At 36.8% G+C, this 21,811-nt stretch overlaps 1 long non-coding RNA gene across 5 annotated transcripts; it reads left to right on the top strand.

Annotated features, from left to right (window-relative positions):
* Positions 1–5,579: 5,579 nt before the first annotated feature.
* On the top strand, positions 5,580–21,328 carry LOC128013923 (uncharacterized). 5 transcript variants are annotated; one of them, XR_008183452.1, is made up of 6 exons: positions 5,580–6,210; positions 6,464–6,481; positions 11,561–11,665; positions 15,761–15,888; positions 19,147–19,242; positions 19,593–21,328. It is a non-coding gene; the product is annotated as an uncharacterized LOC128013923 (long non-coding RNA). The 5 variants fall into 5 exon arrangements; XR_008183453.1 differs by having other exon boundaries at positions 5,580–6,379; XR_008183451.1 differs by having other exon boundaries at positions 5,581–6,481.
* Positions 21,329–21,811: the final 483 nt, after the last annotated feature.

The raw sequence follows: 21,811 nt of genomic DNA, 5'->3' as shown, positions 1-21,811 counted from the left end.
TAGGCTTTATACATGCATCACAAATAAGATGCAACTAGACAGTTGTCAATTTAAAAAAAAAAAAACATTTTAATGATGATTTCGATTTGTGTACGAGAGATTTTGTCTTAATTGCATCCCTTTAATGATACAATCCGAAACAAAAACGTCTTAAAACCCTATAAATGCGAAACGTTTGTGTGAGGGTTAAGTTTAGGGGTACAGTAAGATGAAACAAATTAAGAATACCCTAACAGATAACGAGAAAAATCAGTTTTAACCATTTGATAATAACAAATATGATTAAACATGATTAACACATGACTAATTATGGCATTTGTGCTACGTCAGATGAAATAATCGCCACATGTGAGGTGCACAGCAAAAGAAACATGACACAGACGGATTTGAGGGTTAAATCTGTCGAGTTTCACGTCAACAGGTGTGTTGTGCCGCGCTGTTCACTGAGCGCTAGGTGGCGCTATCAGACCGCGCGAGCGCAGCACGGGCGCTCGTGACTGGGTATTTCCCAAATCAGTCACTGTAGCTCCTCAGCTCCACACGCGCTCTCAGAAAGAGATACAGTGACAGAATAAGAACCCTTCTCTTCATGATTCTGGTCGTGTTAGAGACGCACTTTGCTCTCGGAGTTTAACAAGACCGGAACGATTAAAGAGCAGCACGACTACAGACAGGACGCAACAGTAGGCGTCTGATAGTGATCGGCTATTTTTGTAAGACGTGATAAATCGATGGACCAATCAAGAGGTGGGCAGATAGGCTGGAAAAACAAGCGTGCGATATCAAACAATATGTTCATGGTACTGCAGTGAACAGGTGGGGCAGTGGAAAACCACCACGACATGTCCACTAATTAACGTTATTTACATTAACAACTGTGCCATTTAATACAGCCGGGTCACCTGAGGTTTCACAAGACTCTATTGGGTTAAGTGAAAATATTTGCCTTTTTAGGACATCTTATTTAACATTTAAACGTTATAGTTCCGGTAACGTTATACGTTTTTGAATTCTTTCCCCGCCGATGCGAAGCTGTTAAATACTAGACACTGTTACATGCATTGCTATTAATTAACCACAACACCGATACTGTAACATACAGCGTGCTCCGATTCCTGAAGGAAAAACTTTTAAGATCCGTTTATGTTATACATTTATACATTTAGCAGAAGCTTTTATCCAGAGCGACTTACAGTGCATTCAGGCTATACATTTTTCTTACCAGTTAATTATTATTAGTTATTATGTTTTATTTACAAAATAAATAACACCGCGAGCAGTGTAGTTCGATTTTCTAAAGTGAGTCGGTTCTTGTCTCAAATGAGTCGGTTGTTCATAGGAAATCAGTATAGACGGATTTCCAACTAAATGACTCATATGAACCGATTATTTTAAGTGAATTAGCTCTCAGTTTGACCAGTGTAGTTAAGTCCGATTCCCGAATAAAAGACTCTTATGAATCGATTCATTTGAGATATTTATAAGCAAACAGCATGATCAGTGAAGTCTGATTCCTGAGCAAATGATTCTTATGAACCGATATTTTTGAGAATTAAAAGCTGATTCCCGAGGAAATGTAATTTAATAGTTAACCAAGAAGAATTATTCTTTTTTTATATAAATTAAAAGCATTTAGCTTGACCAGTGTAGTCCAGTTCCTGAGTGAATGAATGCGTTTTAGTGAATTAAAAACATACAGAATATCCAGTGTAGTCCGATTCCCAAATGAATGCCTCTCATAAACCGATTATTTTCAGTGAATCGAAAGCATACAGCAAACAACGGACTCTAATATGGTTCTTTTTAGGGAACACTTAATGAATCAGTCAGAGCAGTTACTGAATAAACAGTAAGAGCTTTTATTGTTTTTAAATTGTAGTAAATGACTGGTCCTTCATGTATAGTTAAACAAAAAATATTTTAAGTATCGCATACAAATAAATATTTTTATTTGATAAAATCTTTTATTATGATTTTAGTATGATTTGAACCATTTACTGTTTTTCATTTATTTACTGGTTATATTGTATTTTTATTTACGCTACCTATTATATCTGATTTTTTATGTTTGTACACGATAAGAATAGCATTTCTTATGTCAAAATTGTCCCCCTTCAATGTTTCTGCTGTGATGCATTCAACTAAATGTCATTAATTTGAACACATATTCATTTGTTTGCAGCGTTGTTCTGCAGCAGAAGTTGAGTCGTCGCACCTTGCACAGACACGCAACACAAGTACGGCTGAAGAACTGCAAGAAAAGAATGCTATCCTCTTTTTCATGAAAGACTACTATCCGCCCCCTCATGTACAATGCCTGGAATAGTAACAGCACTGCCAGGCTTACTAAATATAGCAACCAGTGAGTGTTAACATGTCAACTAGGAACCCAAAAGAAGTGGTTTCCACACGTGTGGCTGTTGCTTTAAGTAGACTAATAGCCTATGCAACGCCTTCAATAACTTATAACCCTCCATCAAATTGTTGCACATCAGTGTTGCTTAACCATGCACATGTCAGCTGTCCAAGTTATGTTAACCGTAAATACATTTTAATACCTTTCTCTCTTTCGTGCAGGCTTGTTATGTAATGGGCTATGTATGTGAATGGAGACAAGGGGCTGGATGAAACGTGAAGGATCATGCAATGTGGGCAAAGCAGCAGCAGCTGAGAGATGCAAACAAGGCAGGACCCTTCGGGTTTTCGCTCGCACAAGTTAGTTATTTGCTATTTTGTGCTTCCGGGAAGTTTCAGTCCCAACTAACTTTTGAATGAAAGAATAAATAAATTAGAAGAAGGGAGTAATGAATCAATAAATGGCAAGGAACTTTATGGATAATGGTGAGGATATGCACATGAAAGCCCGGTCTGACTTTCTTAACATGTTACGCAGGAGGAACATCATGTGACAGCTTGCCCGTTCATAAATATTCACCATCTCTATTCATGCAGACTCTTCTCTTGAGGTAGTCATTGTGCCTCAGCTCTGAACCATGTGATTCTGATGGGAGGGGGAGAGTCTATAAATAGCTCTATAGCTCGGCTTCCATTGACATCATTTAGGCAGGAGAGATGGAAAAATAAACAGAGAGAAAGGGCTATAAGGGCGGAGATTCTTAATCTGAACTTGAAATTCAAACAAACCCTCATCAATTTTGATTCCCCTCTCAACTCTCCAATTGAAACCACCGGGCCAGTGTCCATTTCGTAGAACATCTACGTCTCTCCCCATGGTGGAACAGAACTGAGGAAGGAGAGAAGGAGGGAGGGATTGGGGAGGGGGACATCAAACAAAGGAAAAAGAAACGTGTGACGGAAAGCCAAAGCAAATATTTTGGATTATGTTATTAATGGGAACTGGAGGAAGATTATGTGCAAGACTGCCTATGTGTCAGCCTCTGTCAACAATAAAGATCGATGACATGCTGCCATCCCAGCAAATAAACTTCAGGAGTAAATACTGAATCGTTCATGTCTGGTCTGATACTGATGGTCGAAGAACACATTAAACATCTGAGCAATGCAAAACTTGATGCTTGACAAACGTTAGGATTGACATTCTGAAATATGATTCATTCAACACAATTATTGGCTTTATGTGTAATGCACTGAGAAAAACCAGGGTGTTTTTTGGTGAGCACACGTAAGGCGCCCAGGAAACCCATTTTGACCCCAAAATCATACATAAGGGGATGAATGCCTTTTTTGATCTATTAATTTTGACTTTTAATACTATCACTTGTGGAACTCAAATCACTATTCAGATAGTGGATTTGTATTTGAGACAGAGACTGTGCATCAGTCTTGAATTTTATTAAATTGAATTATATATTACACATTATATATTTTATTATTTCATAATAATAATAATAATAATATAGAAATATTAATATCATAATTTACCATTATTGCAGTCTTTAACTTTGTTCAGTCATATAAATATTTATTTATTTATTTATGGATTTAATTATGTATTTAATGATTCTTTCATACATTTCCACATTTATTTAATGATTTCATTTTGAGTAATTTGGCCCTCCATACCATATATATTTCATAATATATAACTGAATAATATAAATATATCTGTATTATAATATATTATATTAGAATATTATAATATATTATTTGTAAATATTATAATATATTATTTATTTGTTTTTAAATTGTATATTATACATTTGATATTTTACTATATCATTAATAATATTAATATAGTTTTTATTTAATTTAAAATATATATTATATATATATATAATTTTTATTATTTCTTTTAAATTTCCTTTTTTTATTAAAAAATATATATGATTTAATTGTATATTAGATATGTTATATATTATTTTTTATCACTAATTATAATGATATAATACATTTATTTATATATGAAACATTTTTATTTTAAAAACGTATGCATTGTTGCTCTTTTTGCAGACTGCTGTCCCTGTCAGATTTGAAGTAAGGTGGGTTAAATGAGAAGAAGCTCTGAGCGAGCTCAAGCCCACACAGCCGAAATTGAGGTATTTTTAGATTTAGCGGAGGGTGCAAACGTCCAGCTTCATTGTCAGATCAAAGGCGCCACTTATGGCACTCCTGGCAGAACACTGATGTATTTCAAGGGAAACATGATGACACATGCTATATTTACGCCCTTGATCTAAATATTTACCTATTTCCAGTTCCCCCCACACAACTCGTCACCGCCCGCTCATTCACGATCCTCCCGTTTTAGCAGCAGGAGTCCGACAAACACTCCGGAGCATCCCGAGTGTGGCGAAGGTAGGAGCATCCCTGCACACCGCAGTACATCGTGTTGTTCATGAATAGGAGCTTCTGTTCATTCATACACTTGTAGCTAACATGGAAATGGTGTCTCCATGCGTTTAATATAGTATAAACAGCCTTTGCGTGTGTGAAACGTATTTAAAAAATGTAGTGTCTGTGGGGAAAACACTGCATAAAGCTTAATGTAATAGCCAATATTTCAGCACCACGGACAGCGACACTCCAGGGGGGAAAAGAAAAACATAAACTCTGCTTGACTTTTGCCATATTTTTGATTATAACAATAGGTAATTTAACACATAAAGACACAAAAAGTAAAATACTGTAATAAGTAGATTTTCAGATCAGTTTTAAGTGAACAGCGTTAGTTTTAGCAGCTCTCGGATGGAGTTTGGCGACACCATGCGGCAAGACGCTCAATTTCTTCCCTCCCGTATGTTTCTACCGCACTGGTCAAATTAGTGTACTTTGTGTTCTGCACGTTCTCTTTTAGTGTTATGCTTTGCAATTCGACAGCTTTAGACGCTGCAGACTTTCTGTGACTATTGCACGGTCGTTTATAACATCACATCTATTTAAAGCAGAAACTGAACATATTAGAAACGCCTCTTTATATAAACGAGGCATCCCCAACTTTTCTCTCTTAATGCTTTCCCTAAACATAACCCCAACATGCGCAAAGCAACTACCAGGCTTAAAGAACACATATAGGCTAGTGGTGCTCGCCTGCCACTGAATCCATTGGCAAATGAGTTTTTCACGATGCCTGGCAACTGCAAGGAGTGGTTTCGCTCTGGGAAACCGGGGCTGTGGTCACTTGCAGCGCGGACACTGTCCGTCTTTCACCTATTTAACCCGAGCCATTTTCATTAACGCGAGGCTGTCTGCAAGCACAACAGGGACGGTTGTTATCAGCAGCCATAGACTGTGAAGTGGGAGAACCTAAACGTGACGTCAATGCCTAGTAACTGACGCAGCCCTCAAAAAAAGAGAGATTCTGCAAGCGTTAATTATCATCGTTTGAGTACTGCTGTAAAAACAAAAACATTCCGTTCGCAGTGCAACTGATTACTGTTGTTTGTGCGCGCGGGTCCGTCTGTGTGAGTGTGTGCGTGCGTGTGTTTTCTTTATGAGCTGCGAATCCGTCCCGAGTTTCTAAGTTGCATGGAGACACGCCGCGTAAGACGCGTATCATAAAGAGGATGGTGAGCAACATAAAGGAATGAGGAGAGCAGTAACAACTTGTGCTGAGAAAGCGAACGTTTAAGAAATATTTAGCCCGTAAGAGGGGCATTGAAGCAGTTCGTTTGGGGGGGAAATCACTGCAGCGATGCATCGGAGGCAAGTCGGAGCCCTTGCATGGAGTTGGAGAGGCAAAATTAATGTACATTACATGCACTCCATGTAACGCTCCTGAGCGATGTCTTTGTAAGTGTTTTTGTTTTTCTTTCTTTTTTTTTTCTTACTGGGTGCTAAAAATAGCATCAGTGTTTGATCGTGGTCCAGAAATAGGCAGAGCGTATCACTTGTATAAAAAGGGACTGCGATTCTGAGAAAACTTCTCAGACGTGTTGCTGAAGATTGATGTGAATCAAGGGTAGTAATTGATTTTCGTCTTGCTTGTTGTTTTTGTTCACATATGATGGTTTTATACTCATGTCTGTGTTTTCCCTGCTTTCAGCCTGGGCTTCCTGCATTGGTAAGTACACATTCGCGACGATTTCTTTGGTTCGTTAACATGTTTATTTGATTTCTTGCACGATTTCTTGCATGCATTAAATAACGTGCCATTCCCTCACCGAACACCATCCATTCGTTTCACGCATACTGTGTGCACTTCTTAAACAGGTGCTTTGTTGTTTTCACCCACTTGTTAAAAATGAAATATACCACTCTCTCTTCAGACCAGGAATCTCGCGAATGGTAAATAAGTGAAATCCAAATCCAAACTCCTTCGTCTGACGGCGCTGTTGAGTCGTTTTTTGCCTCTTCGCTACAGCTGAAAGTGTGAATGGAAACCGATAACACTAGAAGAGTAAGGGGACATATCTCTCAAAATATGTGAAGAGGAAAACAGGCTAATAAATATAGGTGGAAGATGCTGCGCCAAAAGGAAAATCACCAGCAACAGCCGACGAGGGAAGCCCTGGTGTGGCGTCAAGGGGTTCCGTGCATCCAAAATCGCCCTTATATGTCCAGCCCTGTTTTGGCCATCACCCGCGAAAGGGATGCCACTAGGCACACGGTCTCAAAATGCAGCTTACGGTTTTTTTTTTTTTTTTTTTGTGCAATGTTCCCGCTTACGTTGTTTGAACACTTCCATCAGATGTGCTCGAGACTGTGTAGCTATAGGCGGATTCACATGGATTACTCTTCCGCCCACGTCATTTTCATTATACAGTACTGCAATCGACTGTTTTCTATTGCTGTGGACTATAATACTGGTCTTGTGCCAAAACTAACGCGTCTGTGCAGTTGCGCAAAACAATCACGATGTGATCGCCAGTGTTGTTTTAATCAAAGCATCTCTTAATAAATGTCTAATTTATAAATCCTGCAGCGTGCACAAGTGCCTTAAGCGTTCGCAGACAGTATATTTCGAATTATTTCAGAGGGTTTAAATGGACATGTGCATGTATTCACAGGCAAAATTTAAATGTGAGTTCGCGTAAATACTTAAAACCGTACATGCCAGAGTAACGAGTCCAGGAATGACCGCGGATCTTTGCAGAAAAAAACTCATTACCTTGACCTTTTCAAAGACACTGTGGCTCTCTATACACCTATCCCAGACATAGCAAGATCTTCTTAAGTCAATGCTGGAGTTGTAATTTTAGTGGAAACACGGTTTTATCCGAGTCGTGACTGCTATAATGAGTAATATGTGCGCGTTGGCTGCGTCAGGAGATGCAGTCGCTGTGCGGTGCAGACAGAAGGGGGAGAATCGTGACTGACTGGAGACGTCCGCAAATGATACGACCACCAAATAAAATCCTCATAATGGTGGCATCTGCGCTTGATTTTTTTTCTTTCTTTTTTTATCTTCTTCCTTTTTTACACCTGTTACATCTCAAGCCACATCTCCTTTGCCTAGCCACCTCAACCTCCCCTTGCACCACGAAGGCGCAAGAAGAATATCAGTGATTAAGGGGAAGGGAGGGGGGAGAGCTTGGTTCGGGATGAATTTAGACTGAGTGGGGAGTGGGGAGGGGGGGGGGGGGGGTTGTCCAGATAAAGATCGTGACCCTCCCACTTCGTATAGTTTCTTGTAGAGTTCCGAGAAGAGCCACTCTTTAACAATTTTGACAAATGTTCGCGTTGGATGCAAGAAAAGAACTTCACTGGTAAGTGAAATGAAGTAACATTCCACAGCTGGATTGAGTTTATGGCCAAAATATACGACAGAGGGATCCCATTTTTCCTGTGTTGTCATGCCACTATTAATTGTTTCTCTCAAGTTCAGAGAAATGTTGATGCTGTTGATGCATTTGCAAAATGTTGTTGTTGTTGTTGTAAAGTTGGGTCTAGAACATTTATGTAACGTTGTTCTGATGCCAGTCGCCCAGTAACGCATCATTGTTTTGTTTGTTGTGCCTGCAAGCGATGATGCAACTGTAATGTATAGAATTTATGATGTTCTGCTGATAGTTTAGAGACCCCCGTGTCCTCACTGAGTGGTATCAGCCAGTGAACTCTCTGTGGTCATGCAATGAAATTGCCTCAGAAGCCTGTCATGTTGTTGTCGTCGTGCTGGCGATGTGCTGCTTTGTTTTACATGCACATTAGAAAACCGACGCCTCCAAAATGTTAGTCATTTAAAAAAAAAAAAACACTCTAATGTCTGTTTTGAATGGATACGTGAAGATGTACTTGCAGACATGAATGCACGCCACCCGACATGGTGTGCGCGAGACGTAGCAACATGTTTTGAAACGTGACATGGCGAACAAATTCGGCTTCAAAACAGAAAATGATAAAAACATTTAATGTTATTGTCTTACACTGAATATTTTGGTCACTTGCGCCAACTAGAATACAATTTGGTTTCCCCTTTCTTTCTTTCTCTTTTTTTTTCAAAAAGGGGGGTCCCTATATGAGCAAGAAACCGATTGGTGGATGACGATTTTTTGTTTGCGCCAATAAAATCTCTCGCTGCTCTCTATTTATTGCGGGCAGATTACAGACTGCTCTCTCCTTACCAAGAGCGCTTCATCTGCTCAGTTCTCCCGCTTCACGAACCAGAGGATGTATTTCATAGTAGCAACAAAACGGCGAGGCGAAAAGAAACGAGCTCAATGATTGCTCTATCATATGTGTGTCTTTGTTTAAATGCAATAATCGCAGCCCACGTCGGTAGGCACGAGCGACTAGAAAAACCAGCGAAAATAAACTACTGGGAAGGAGTGAATTCAGCACCGCGGACAGCGCTCGCACGCAGAATACAGGCATTTGGATGCTGGCTGCTCTCAAAGCTTCCCATGCTCGTAGAATGTGAATGAGTTGGATACAGTTCAGCCACGGAGAAGGGCTTCGCGGTCTCGCTTTTCCCGATGTCTGGACACAATAGGATTGGGAAACCAGAGCCATGCACAAGCCACCTGGATGCCACTGTTTGATGTCACGGACTTCAGACTGCGATTTGTCTTTCGCGAATCTTTTTGCGGTCTGGGCTTGCTGTTCATAAGTATCTAGCTGGGAAGCCCTTACCCCAAAAAGCATTTGCGGAAGGCGCATTCACCGACTGATGCTCCCTACGATGCGTGGATCAAATGATTGCATTATTATTGTTATTATTATTATTACTGTATTTATTTTTTACAAACACTTTAATTTTTTTTACCCGCAAATATGTCATCACTGTATTGCGGCTCAAATGTAAAGCCGAACTTCTCTCCCACTTACGTCCCCAAAGTCTAAGATCCCTCCCTGTCGAGAATTATCTGGCGTCTCCATTGCCAGAATATTTGCTCTCGTTAATACGATTACAAAAAGTCACCCAAACAGAACCACAGTTCCACCAACGAGCCTCCCAGTTTGCACGTGGGAAAACACAGTGGTCCATTCGGGGAAGAGAGAGAGAGAGGGGCATCTCGTTAGTGTGCTATTCACTTAGAAGCCAAACAATGTTGAAATGACCCCACCCTGTTCGCAATAACATATAAGCTGTATAACACTGCCGGACGCAGTTATAGTTCTACACATGTTTAAAATTAAAATATCAGGCCATTGACAGAGTGCCAGTGTGTGTGTGTGTGTGTGTGTGTGTGTGTAAGAGAACACGTCACCGTAGGTGCCCAAAGACAACAAGGTTTTACCCAACCTCCTCGGTTTCTTTTCTTTTATTTCTTTTCTCTCCCTTTTTTACACACCCTCGTTCCTTCTCTTTCTCTCTCTCTCTCTCTCTCTCTCTCACACACACACACAGTATTTGGAAATATGACACCTCGATGAAATATGGCACACCTACGCACCCCCAGGATATAACATGTAGACACATTGGGTGATAAAGTTTTTATGCCATGCAGATACAGTCCATTGAGAAATTCTCAGCAACTGAGAAGTGACGTGATCCGTGTCACTACCATCTTCAAGGCAGGTCCCCCAAGTACCTCATAAGTCATTTCCCGTTTTTTGTGACACTCACCTGTCCCCTGGCCTATATGCAAGAGGAAGTGCAAGTACAAATGCCCTTATTATATGCTACAGTATTTGGAAAAGGCTCCAAAGTCCCTTAGTGACGACAACCCTAAATTCCTTCAGGTCAGACTAACATTAATTTCGTCTCAACCGTATGTGTTCCCTCACACATTATTGTATTATAAGAAAGATGCATCGCCTTTGATTATATGGTTATAAAATTAGCACAATTAAAAATGACGCGAAGAAGAGGTCCTCCTGAAACTGGTGAAGAAATATTGGAAAACTTTAACTTTAAGGAGTTTTGCATTTCACTTAACCATTTTTTTCTCTCTTTCTAATACTTAAAGAAAATTAGTTCGACGTTATAGTGAAACTTTACAAAACCCTTATACTAAAAATGATCTTTACTGATGGCTAAACTGTAAAAGGCAATAATGTAAGTGTTCGTTTTGCGTTTATTAAAGTGATTCGCTTGATGCTCACTCGGAAGCAAGCGGAGAGTGAAGGTTAATTTGCAGGTGATAGAAGTAAAAAAAACGCTGATTTTTGTTACCTAATAAACTTAAATCATTATATAATATTTGACTGTAAGAATCCCTGATTAAATGGGGGTTAGAAGTATTATAATACTGTTTAAACAGCATCAAGAGGACGCTCCTACGCCATACGTGCATCGTCAAAAGATTTTCTTTATTTTGCTTGAACAGCATGTTTATTAACTTATACCAATAGTTTCTATACTTTCTAATCGATTTCAGGAGATTTCCAAGTTTTCTGCACTAAGGGCTGAATTCCGAGTGGTCAAAAAAGTGAAAGAAACTTTTCTAAAATAACAAATTAAGCCAGCTATTACAGTTAGGTTTTAAAGTTTACAGGCACGATTTTTTTATTCACACATATGTCTTTTTGTACTGTTTAAACGCATTTAATAACACTTTTCTTGTGTCCGTCGTTAGTGAGTAAATCGTTTTCTCGTACTCCTCGTATCCAAACTTTTTTTTTTCCGTGGACAGAGTAGCACGATGTAGCTGCAAAGGCTTTTTTTATTATCCAGAAGAATTTAAACTTCTCAGATTGCGCTTTTAAACGATCCTACTGTTATTTATATAAAACTTTGTGTTCTTGTGTTTGTGTACAGGGCAGGACAAAACCTGAGACATCCATCGTGTCAAGTAACGGAGGGAGAAATGAACGGCTCGAAATCGAATCACAGAACGTTCCCAAACGTGACGTCACTGTCTTCGTAAGTTCATTCTTTCAGTCACAGCCCTTTGCGAGAGTGACCTCTGTTTATATCATTGTCTGTCATTAAGCATTTAAACCTGTAGCAGGGACAGAATGTTTTTATTTTTTGGTAGATTTTTGACAGTATTTACAATTAAACCGTCGAAAAGTTAGTAAAGTGTGTATATAGTGTGCATCAGGCGATGGGGGGGTTCTAGACCACAGTAAAGGGGTGGGGGTCAGACAGGGGTCACTTGTGCTTTTAGGGGGCAGAATTTTAAAATTCATCTTAACATACTTTAAGTATCATTAATTCACTCATTTGTCACAGTCAGATATCACTGCAATCTCTAGAAGTACTCTATAGCAGCTGATTACTTCTACTGTATTGTAGTGTCAGGGGCATCATTTTTGAGGGGGCACGAGTGAAGGCAGGGGGGCTTTCATGCTTGTCATGTGACACATGACACACAGCAGCCACAATACCACTGTATAACTGATATAGGCTTAAAACCTTAAAAGAAACACAACAAATAACATTAAAACATTACAAACCATTAACTTTTAACCATTAAAACCTTTAAAAAATTGTTTTCTGTAGTGTGTTTTGGGACAAATTCCATTAGGATTTATTGGTTTTAACAAGCCCCCAATAGAAGGCAACCAATTACCAATAGAGACCTTCAGGGTCCATTACCATTTCCAGTAAAACCAATACAAGTCCCATTATAACCAGTAAAACCATTAAAAAATTTCTAATGGTGTCTTTTTTTTTTCAACAGGGGTTTTATAATTCAAAATATATCATGAAATATCTTGATTCTCAAATATGTGTGAGTAAATGCATTTGGCACCTTTATAGATTGTGTTAGGTGATCTACTGTATAATGGGCGATGGGCAAAGTATCCTAATAGTGTAATCTAGTAACATTGTATAAAAATCTGTCTTTTCACTTAAGTACTAGATATGGGTGTCATAAAATATTTTTAATATGACTGAGTTTGTATTCAATGTGAATAAAAAAAAAGATTGTAAGTTACTAATTAGACAATAACACTTTATTTGCACAAAAAGAGAGCAAGGAGCGTTCACATTGTCAAAGAACATTTTCACTGCGGCCCAGCAAGTTCAAGCACTCTCAAAAAGTCCTGTAATAATCTTTAAAGCTGTTAACATTGTGAAATTAATATCTTACTCATATTAGTACATCTTCACTTTGTTGTTTCTGATGAGAGAGTTAGCCAGTGCGCGTGGTGACGAAACAGCATGCTATAGATAGATAGATAGATAGATAGATAGATAGATAGATAGATAGATAGATAGATAGATAGATAGATAGATAGATAGATAGATAGAATTTACATCACAAACTGCGCATTTCATCCAAATTTGTTTGGTGTGATATGATTAAAAAAAGAACCGCCCCTGGCATCAGGACAATTACATGGTCATTTAAAAGTAATTATTTTAGTCTTTACATGTGAGAATTATACATTTTGATAGAAAAGCTTATGAAACTTTTATTGGTATTGCTTGTTATGGAAAATACAGCATGATTTTTTTTTCTTTAGTGAACTGGATCACTGCTCTGGTTCATATGTTATATATGTATGCTTAATACATCTTAAATTTATTTATTGCACATTAGCATTAGTTAGTTGCATTAGTTAGAATGCAAATACATTCTCATAAGTATAAGTGTACTTGATATGAGCGTAAATGCATACACACAGAGACACACACACTCATTTCATATATGTATGCATATGTAGATAAAAAAAAAAGATATTTTAGTGTTTTTAAGTACAACAAAAAGATTTAAAATATTTGGGAGTTTTTGTGTATGTTTTAACTCTCATTGCATGCTGCTACTTATATTACACAGACTTGTATTGTCTTAGTCTTAAATGAAATGATTACTTAAGTTATACGAGCATTCAGTTTAAGCTGCAAAATATTAAAAACGAAGCTATATATGCTGAAAAAGTGATATATGCATTTGCTCGTCAACAGTTTTAGTTTCCTGTGGTGTTAAAGATCTTTGTGTGTTACTTTCAACAGTATTTTAAAAGTATTGTTCATTGCAGGTTGGTTTAGAATAATATGCAAGGATTATTTAAGATCATTGTTTTTTAAACTGAAAAAATATAAAGGTATCATAAAAATATTTATCACCGACAAAGTAAGGGGCAGTTATTAACACAGGCCGGACGGTACGACAGACTCTAGAAGATAAAATTAGCCAAGCCTTTTTTTTCCTGTCTTTCTTTTTTTAAACAATCTGAGAAAAAGAGTTTTAATACAGATTTAGAAAGGAACAGTTACAGATTTCATATTTACCACACAATATATACAATTTTTAGTGAAGCTAGAATTGGATTGCAGCACTGGCTACAGTGCGCTTTTTTCATTTAACAGTTTTTTTTATTGCAGATTTAAACACTTAAATATTTATCTATATTATTTTGTTACACCTGTGGCCTGACACTTGAGCTTGAGATGGTCTGACACTTGAGATCTTACCAGCACTAGACGTAGGTACTTTTTTTTCTCAGAGAGAGACTTAGTCCTGGCTATGCTGTATGTGTTTCATATGTCTCTCCCTTTTAAGAAGTGATTCAAACAAACACATTTATTGAGAACATCTATGTTTTTTGATAACTTAGCTATGGGTTTCTTCATTGATTATCTGGGTGAGCACAAGACATCACCTGGTTTTATCACCCGGTCACTTTTAGCTTATTAAAGATGCACGTCTCCAAGAAAAGACCCTATGGTTCAATGTTGTGTTTGTTTGTTTGTTTTAAACAAATAATGTGTCATTTAATTTTTTTGTTTTCTACTTTATCGAAACGGTATCCAGTTCTTTTTAACACTCATAAATTCTTGTTAAACTATTAATAACCACAATCTAAATGAAACTGAAAAGCATCACAAACAAATTATTTATAGCTTCAGTTATTTATTATGATTCAAAATCTGATGTTGCAGTTATTAAACATGTTTTTTGTCACGGAGCACACTGTTTTACGCTTTTTTCTCCTCAGCTCATGTCCTGTGGTCCCTCTCAGCGTATTATTTTTCAGTCTGAAGGGGATATATCGTATCAAAAACATGTACTTTAATCTCCTCACATTTCATTATTATACACCAAATTAAATTTTTAGCCTTTCCACCTTATTCTTCGACTTTCGTAAATTGTTTGCAAAATGACATGATGTAGATTTTTTACTTTAACTGTCATTTTAATCAGTCCACAGGAACAGGATGCCAACATTGACCTGCTCTAACAACAAATAACAATAACAAGAGGAATATTTGCATAGTTGGCCCCCGTCCCTTCTTTCCCTCTTTTCTCACAATCCCATATGCATGGATGAGTCAGGAAAGGTGTGAGGGATGAGTCAGTTCCGGGCGGAATTTTTAGGGAAGGGGAGTGTCTGCTAGTTCCTAAGAGGGTGGTCCCGTCATGTGAAGATGGCATGACCTCACTGCCGCAGAAATACACGTTCATGCATTCACTCGGCATTAATGTGCTCTCTACATAATCAGTGCAAAAGCAGATCATATTCGTGTCTACATACTCCCAGTTAATTCCAGCTTTTAAATATAATCTTTTGGTAAATTACATTATTTAAATGTGAAGTTTTCAGTTACTTAAACATCACTAAATGGCACCAAAACTCTTACTTTTCATAAAAAATAAACATACGTCTATTAAAATTTGGCTCTTTTAAAAAAAATCTCACTATGATGAAACTGCTTTTAGTATTTCACAGCCATATATATATATATTTGGATATGATGCATAAAAAAACTTGTATTATGAATGGAGAAAATATTCTAACTTTAAAGTGTTAGAACACATTCATGTACATAGAGAACAATTGAAAATAAGAAAATATATTATAATCAAATCCATTAAAACTATAAAAAAAATAGTTGTTATTAAGTATGAAATAACAGTACTATTATTGTTCTTTTAAGATCAACCATTTTAGCACAAATAAATATTGTAGATGCTGTGTGTGTGTGTGTGTGTGGAGGGGGGTTGTTATGTTTGGCTGCATGTCTAAATGTTTTTTGGTAATTGTTTGTGTCTTTTGTTTGTAGAAAATCTTGCTGATGACTGGACGTCTATGCAAAAGTGAGATGTGAAGCCAAACTGACGGAAGGGGAGTAACAGCTGACAGGAATAGAAGATGTTGGAGGTTAAAAGAAGGGGATTATCAATAAACAAGGTATCAACCAACACCTATTTAGACTCAAAAACATCTACAGGAAAGCATGGGAGTGTCCGGCCCTCGAATGAGTTGTAATGCAAAACGCAGTTTCTGTCCCATGCCATGCATTCACACCTTAGGCTTTGCTGATGGGTGAAACTTTGTGACTGATCAAATGTGTAACTGAAGAGATAATTTGGCAAATGTGAATCAGTTCTAGAGAATGTTCAAAAATTGTCATTCAGAAGACTAAAGACCTTTAATTTTGCAAGACACAATGAATAATAAGAAAAGAAGCAGAATTCAGGGTTTTGAGCAGATGATGCAATAAAATCACCTTTAGAAATGTAAAAATCTTTCTCTTTGTCGAGAAATCAACTAAGCGAAAACTTCAAGTGCTCACATTCTGTCCTGTTTTTGCAACCTTGCATCGTCTGCTTCGATTGAAAAGTCTTCCAAAAGAGAAATTATCCTTATTACATGTGGTAAAAGACAAAAAAAATATGTTTTTCAATGGTTGCTGATCATGTATATAAAGTTAAAAAACAATATAGATGTGTCAGGTCTGATGGCTCCAGCGGCACATAAAAAGATGACGACGTACAGAGGGAGGCACTTATTATATTATTGCTGACCAAAATAGATTCTACTATATTATATATATAATACAGCTAGTTTTTTAAAACAGCTAAACATTTGAAAAGTATTAATCAGTTTTGTTAAACTATTAATACCAGAAATCCAGAAGAGATGTATCAAAAACAGAGGCATTGCACAAAAATCTTTGCTGAAGAAATAAGTTAGAAATAATTCAATATATTTGTTAAAGTGAAAGCAATACATATTTACCTGTATGTTTGTACAAATTTGGTATTCCAAAGTTGTTTAATGATACGTCGACTAAACTGACATTAAACAATGAATAAATACTTAGTATGGATTTTATCTGACATTTAGCTGTTCTTCTTTAGTAATGCAAAAACGTCCTTTAAAAATAAGACTAACAACTGAACAGAAACTAGTTTTATACTAATCATGTGGAAATGAACAGAAACCAGTGAACTAATCAGCATTGTCACTCAGTTTCACCCTACTGCAGACTTTGAGGTAGTATGCACATTTTTAAGCCATCACATGAGTTTTTAAAGTCTTGTGTGAGTCCTGTGCCCTGTTTTTGATCATTTTTGTGTATTTTTTAGTTTGTATATGAATATAGAGCCAGCAGACTGAGCAGACTGACGTATAACAAAACCAGACGTTCAAGCACGCAACCTCAGACAGTAGTACTTGATGCACTAGAATATTATACATACATATATATATATATATATATATATATATATATATATATATATATATATATATATATATATATATATATATATATATATATATATATATATATATATATAAGAATTTTATAATATAAGAATTTTTGCAACCTATCAGATTTCAGCGTTATCATTATTGAAATATTCAGTTTATCATTAGGTTTATATATATATATATATATAGAGGGAGAGAGAAAGAGAGAGAGTAAAGCTAATTGTCATCATTCTATCTGATTTGATATTGATACTTAACATACTATATATTGTACCCCTTAACTAGTATGTACTGAGAGAAGTATGGAGGATCTAAGGAAACATATTTGACCATAGTGACGTTGTTTTTATGACTGTCATGAGCAGATTTTCATTCAGCAGGCCAGATCTGTTTGTGTGTGTGTGTCTCCAGTGCCCACATATGTGAGATGTGTTGCTAGTGTCATATGTTTGCATACCCACACAAAATGCACTGGCAATGTGTGTGCAAGTGTCAGAATGCTTTGTGGATTGTGGATGTGTGTGCAAGATGTCTTGTGTGTGTGTGTGTGTGTGTGTATATGTCTGTTAGAGAATGTAAAGGCAGATGTGTGTGTTTCATCAGTGGGAGATGGGAGTGTGTGTGCGTGATTGTGTATCAGCAAGAATGCATAAGAAATGTGTGTGTTTGTGTTAGTTTAGTGCATACATATAGTTTAGTGCTTGGTGTTAGTATGCATATACATGTGTAAAACATGTATAAGTTGCGGTGTGTGTATAAAAATATACCATGGTAAACTAATGTGTGCACCAAAATGAGCGCAAAAGCAATGTGTGTGAGTGTAGCATGTTCATTTTGGTCATTTTTACAGATGGTGTATGTGTGTGAAGTTGTATACGAACAAAAAGTGTTTGTGTGTGTATATATCATTATGCAAGTCCTCTATGTGTGTGTGCAAAAGGTTTTGTGTGAATAAGAACGTACATGAGTGAGTGTGTGTGTATTTTTCAATTGTTCTGACAATATAAGTGTGTGTGCTTATTTACGTATCTTGAAGAGCGCACATGGATGTGTGTGTTTGTGTTGTAAGGCTTTATGTGATTGTGTAGAGGCCCTAAAAAATGCTTGTGTGTGAATGCATGCATATATGTGTGTGTAAATGCAAGTGTGTGTGTGTAAATATGCACAGAATGCTTGTGTATGATTGCTTGCGCACATGTAGAGAGCTGGATGTGTGTACGTTAGTTAGCACATGGCCAAGAGGTCGTGAAACATATGCGTGAGCTTTGAGAAAAAGACGGCAGGCCAGACGAGCCGAAGACATGCAGTTATAAAGGACAATATGATTTAGTTACATTTATATTTATTACATTTTAGATTTCAAATGCAATTTGTACAGTTTAGTAAATATATTTGATGCACGTCTTATATTTAAGTGTTTAGTAAGCTAACATACGTACTTTACAAGTTAATTTGCTACATGTAAGCTTCTTTTATTAAATAAAATGACGCTGAATAATTTTAAACATTGTTATTTTAATCTAAAATACAGATTTACTTTACTTTAGTAATTCACAGCAGTTTTGCTTCAAAATATATTAATTTGAACAAATTGTAGATTTTTAAGAAAGGAACTAACAAAGACTTGTAAATCACTAGCATTTGTACAGATGTGATTAAAATTAAAAGGCTGTTTGAAATCTAATAAAACCTATGAGATGAAAGTGGACATAATACACGTGGATGTGCATGAAAAAAAATGACATGATGTCTTTGCATCTGTGGTGCATGTGTGTGTGTGTGTGTGTGTGTCTGTGTGTCATATTGTTTGTGATCAAAAAAAAAATATATATATATTAAACACCCTTAACAAATATTTATATTGCTTTAAATGTTCTTAAATCACTAATGATAGATAAAATCATAAATCTTCATCTGTTTTTGCATGCTTTCTCTTTCAAACCCGTCTAGCGTTGCAAAGGCCTCAGGCGTGAGAATACCGTGGTGAAGTCCTATGGTTAATCATCTGATCTACAACATTCACATGTCAGAGGGAAGAATTAAAAGGTATGTGGCATTTTGTCAGTGTTAGTTTTTTTTTTTTTTTGCCAGGTAATGTGACCTGAGTCAAGCTGACAGTATAGTCTGTGAATGTGCCTCTCAGTATATGTTATAGAGAAAAATAATCATTTTCAGTTTATAAATGTACTATAAACTGTTGGATAAAATATTACATTTTATGAATGAGCAGTAGTTGTGATAACAACTTGAAATATGTGTTTTAAAATGTATTTTAGTGCAATATAGTACCATCAATTATTATCATTATGTTTTTTTAGATGATACATAAATGATGTATGATTGAGAGGATATTACGTTAATAATCACTAAAACGTGCTTTATTTTTTCCCCCATAGGATGAAAAACTGGGAAAACTTTACCTTGTATCCTGCACAAAAGATCAAGGTCAACCCAACGTCAGCTAGATTGCTTTACCCTTGTAAATGGATATTCAGCAAATTAATAACTTTGTAGGAACAACATAACGCCGTCAGGTATTTGCAATATTTGTCTGTAAACTACATGGGGTTTAATAAATGAGCTTAACTTGTTTACGTTGTCACGTGCAGACGTCTTTAACGTCTGAGACGCATGAGCTCTGAGACGTAAGGAAATATGGAAATTATGTAGTACGTATTTAAGCTTTAAAAAAATGTTTACTTGCACATAACACCATGCATAGATACATTTGTAGTAATTAATCACCTGAATGAGAGAAACTGTAGAGACGAGACGCACATGAGCGCTTGTGGTGAGTTGAGTAGTAAGTTACGTGAGGGCAAACGCAGTCTGATTTAATCGTATTGCTTCTAATTAAATAACAGACTATATGTATCTTGAAATGGATTTGTTGTGACTGTGATAATAAGAACGTGCGTAGCGAACGTAGGAAACGTCTGCGTCTGTGTGGAAATTTTTTAGCTTGTGGTGTTTTATAATTGTGAGGGTGACATGTTTTACATATTTGTGGGATTCTAATAGTTTGTTTAAAATGTAATATGAAGCTGTAGACAGTTGGAGGGAGAGTTTTAGCTGCCAGGCGCGCGCTGTTCACTACATGTGCTGCTGCTGACGTATCACGTACAAGGCCAGCTGAGCTCAGAACTCGAGATTATGTTGCTTTTAAACGTTTATCGCCAGATATGTTTATTAAATTGTATACATGTAATTAGGTTTCATAACTAGTGTTTAGGGAGCATTTTGAGCATAGTAAATGTGAAATATGTATTGTTGGAATTACCAAAGGGTCAAAGAGGGCTGGGTAGTGCATGAAGGGGGACAGATAAATATGTTTAAATTAAAGAATAAAGATTATAGGTGTCGAGTTATTCTTACGATGTCTGTGGTAGATCAGTGAGCGTCGAGGACTGAAAGCTGGAATGTATAATGCGTTACGTGAGAGAAAACGTGTGTGTGATTGTGCGTGTGGGTGTGTGTGTGTGTGAGAGAGAGAGAGAGTGAAACAGAGAGGGAGAGTGTGTGTGTGTGTGTCTGATCTCGAAAATGTTGTGCTTTAAGGTTTGTCTAAGCAAAGATAATTAAGTAAAATATCTACATTTTGCATCAGTTATTAAAGTATTATTTTGTAGTAGAATAATAAAATTTAAAAAAAACACTGTTAGTGCACAGTTTGATTTTTTGTGCCTTAAGTGTCTTTTCTTTTTGTTGCTTTATAATTATAATATCTGTATGTTTTGCAGTTGTTTATCATGTAACCCCTAAATGTGCTTAACAGTTTGAGCTGAATTGAGTAAAATGAGTCAAGTGTGGTTGCTGCAGTGTACACGACGTAAGGACGTAATAACGTGTGGGTTCTGCATTTCTCGAAATTTGAATGTCATTTCTGTATAGTTAACAGAGAAAAAAAATATGCTGCATTAACTGTTCGACCCTGAATAATTGTTGAGCTATTTTCTTACATGAAACAAGCTGTAGGCCTACATGTGGTGTGAGTCTTAAGTGTGATTTTGTTACAAGACCTAAAAGCTGGAGGTCTGTCGTTCATGTGACAAAGGTATGAATCACGTATTTTGTAATCAAACTGTTTGTTTTCTGTATTCCCTATCCCATGTCAGGGAAAATAAAATGTTTGGAGTTATTTTAGAGTCTGCTTGCTTATTTGTGTGGGGAAATCTGGACGATTCACACTATTTTGTGATACATTGAAAATGTTTTATGTGTGTTAAGAGCCTTTCGGATATAAGAAAAGACGAAACTTAGCGTGACGGGCCAATACATAGACAAAAAGGCTTCCACGGTGAGAGTCCCTTAGAACTAAAAATACAGACATTAAAATGTGTTTCTTGAAGACACCAATTCTTTTTTTCTACTAAACAGCATGTGGTTCACATGTTCCATGTGATACTTGAATTATTCACGTAGCGGTGGGCTTAAATTTTAGGTTAAGTTTCGGCTCGTGAGTGGAGCGAATGGCGACAGTGGACACGGATGTGTTGGAGTGATCCAGCATGTGTGTTAGTCTGACTGAATGTCAAACTGACAAGCTAGGCACAAGCCAAGAGCAAAACATCTGACTGACGCGAGTTTCGCCGCTTACAACACTTGCGTATCGCTT

This window comes from Carassius gibelio, chromosome B25 (genome assembly GCF_023724105.1).
Source record: "Carassius gibelio isolate Cgi1373 ecotype wild population from Czech Republic chromosome B25, carGib1.2-hapl.c, whole genome shotgun sequence".
Taxonomy (NCBI): Eukaryota; Metazoa; Chordata; class Actinopteri; order Cypriniformes; family Cyprinidae; genus Carassius; species Carassius gibelio.
This window is presented reverse-complemented; position numbering and strand designations above follow the sequence as displayed.